General features: G+C 43.2%; 1 protein-coding gene across 1 annotated transcript in view; it reads left to right on the plus strand.

Moving 5' to 3' along the window:
* Window positions 1-2,935, plus strand: part of LOC101851114 (broad substrate specificity ATP-binding cassette transporter ABCG2) — a gene marked incomplete in the record, with an annotated part of 42,038 nt that overhangs the window by 9,517 nt on the left and 29,586 nt on the right.

Consider the following 2,935-nt stretch of genomic DNA (forward strand, 5'->3'; position numbering starts at 1 on the left):
GGGGGGGGGTTCCATGTTGAGCGTGGAATATTTTCAACCAGGTCTCGTGTCTTGCCAGGGGTGTTGAAGTTTGAAGCATAGATATGTACCTCAGCCCCCGCCCCTGATATTGCCCTTTCCTTTTTGGGAGATGAACTTCAACAATACCGGTATTTATAGTGTGGTTAAAAATGTGCAGAGCAACTTATTTTCTAATATCTCATCTATAACAGGTGAACCAGTGTCGCCTTTTCTTTACGTAGCAATGCATATCAGTTTGTCTCAACTTAAGCATATTTTTCAGGTGTTTAAAAAAAATATTGATCATCTGAGACAAATTGACAAGTCGCCTTGCGAAAGGTGGAGAGTCTGTGTTCAATAGTTGAAATGTCTGACATTAAGTTGCGCCATGAATATTTGACCGCGCCCTAGTTAATAATGGTATGTGACTGTCGAAGCAACGTACGAGCTGTTTTCGTAGCTCTCACTGATCCACCAACAGTTTCATGCATACTGTGACACAGTAATTTGCTACTCGTGGAACTGACATCGGAGAGGGAAGAGATTTTTGGAGAAGAAAAAATCGCAGTAAATGTATTTAGTAATATATTTAGGCTGCTTTCTGGGAGAGAGAGAGACATACAATATCACGTGACAGGGGTTGATTATAATAATTAGATAGACACTATCGCTTGGCCTACACCCTCGTATATATTTAACCAGTTTTTCTCCTCCACCCCCAACTCCCCCCCTTTTTTTACACTCAAATTCTTCGTTCTTCCGTGGCGGTAATAAAATGGCACAATTCGTCAATTCCCGGCTGATAAGGGGTCCATGGCCTGGCACGGAGCCATACACTGGTTTTGTGCGACCGGACAACTGCTCGACAAGAAAGGTCATTATTTGTAACAATTGACCGGAATATAATATAATTTACTTCACATTGGTGTGCCTTCATCAGTCTTTATGAAACTTCATCATGCTTCGGTGGCTTTGGAAAAATAAGAGACACTGTTTGACTGTATTTCATCCTGAGATTCTTTGACTGGAAGTATCAGTGTCAGCTGTTGTTGTACTTTCCTGGCATTGAGACGCAGAGAAGTAGAACGGTCGATGATTTCAGTGGCTCGTAAATACGCAGAAATTCGAGCGTGACATTCGCAGGTTCTTGACCTTTGCTGAAAAGTCTCGTTGGCAAAGACCTTTGGTCACGGGTTAACAGTCTTTATAAATGTAATATACCTGTGCTAGCACAAAGTAATCTTAGGGCAAAGAGGATTACCGTATTTATTTAGGGTTATCTCCGGGTCGAGGAAATGTTTCAATCGACGAGAAATATTGTTAGATAGGCAACAGCCATTTGATATAAAACGCAGGTGTGCTGTTGGTTTGTGTTACCTGAGGCAAAGAAGCAAGAAAAAGAGAGAAACTGGAGGTAAACTCAGATGTGATATTGGGTTTATGTAATGAGGCTGGAAAGTAGGGAGTAAAACAAAGCTCTGGGGACGATGTAGGGTTGTTTTTTTCGGAAGAGTCATCGCGGCAGGTCTCCGGACTGACGGTAGTTGGAGTGCTTGGTGAGTGAGGATCAGGGAGAGACCGATGACATCACGTGATTGAGGCTGATGGCAATGATACTGAGACAGACGGTATCACGTGACAGAGGTTGATTATGATAAGACAGTCAATATCACGTGACAGAGGTTGATTATGATAGGACTAAGACAGTCAATATCACGTGACAGAGGTTGATTATGATAAAACAGTCAATATCACGTGACGGAGTTTGATTATAAAAGACAGACAATATCACGTGACAGCGGTTGATTATGATAAGAAAGTCTATACCACGTGGCTGAGTTTGATTATGATACAACAGATACATACAACATCACGTGACATAGCTTTTCAAGGGAGGGACGTAGACAGACAGTATCAGTTGACAAAGACTGCTCATGTGGAGACAGGCACAGACAATATCGCTGATAGAGGGTGCTCACAGTAACGTCTTGTAAGTGTATCATGTATGAGTATGCAGATAAAGACAGGCTCACGACACGACATGATATGAAATGACAGATGAGCCTCATGACATGGCAGGTGAAGCTAGTGACATGACATGACTGTTGATGCCAATGATGTGACATGACATGACATGACAGTTGAGGCCAATGATGTGACATGACATGACATGACATGACAGTTGAGGCCAATGATGTGACATGACAGTTGAGGCTCATGATATGATAGTTGAGGCTCATGACATGACAATTAAGGCCAATGGTGTGACATGACAGTTGAGGCCAATGATGTGACATGAAATGAAATGACAGTTGAGGCCGATGATGTGACACGACCTGACATGACAGTTGAGGCCAGTGATATTACATGACATGACAACTGAGACTCCAGACATGACAGGTAAGGCTCGTGACATCACATAATAAGTGAAAGTCATTCGTGACCGATTAAGCTCACTTAGTGACACGGGACTGATTGCTCTATTGCAAGTTTTACACCCCCATCGACACAACGTTGGTTTATTTAAGAGGTGGGCTGCTTCGGCCCTGCCTGTCTGGTTCAACCCAGGCCAAGTGGCAAATGCATCTCTGCAGAAAGAGAAAGGTACTCGATAAAATAGATTTTCTTATATGAGACTTGAACCCATATCGTGCGACTGTCTCTGACGATCGTTTCATAAGTACACTGGTACAGAACTCGACATCGCGAGGCCTCTGTCGGAGAAGGCTTAAAGATACATGTAATAATGATATTTGGCCTTACTGCTCGCTCTCTCTCTCTCTCTCTCTTCTCTCTCTTCTCTCTCTCTCTCTCTCTCTCTCTCTCTCTCTCTCTCTCTCTCTCTCTCGCTCTGTCTCTGTCTCTCACTCTGTCTATCTGTGTCTCTTTCTCGCTCTGTCTCAGTCTGTCTGTCTGTCTGTCTGTCTGTCAGTCT

Source organism: Aplysia californica, unplaced genomic scaffold (assembly GCF_000002075.1).
Source record: "Aplysia californica isolate F4 #8 unplaced genomic scaffold, AplCal3.0 scaffold00098, whole genome shotgun sequence".
In the NCBI taxonomy this organism is placed as follows: Eukaryota; Metazoa; Mollusca; class Gastropoda; order Aplysiida; family Aplysiidae; genus Aplysia; species Aplysia californica.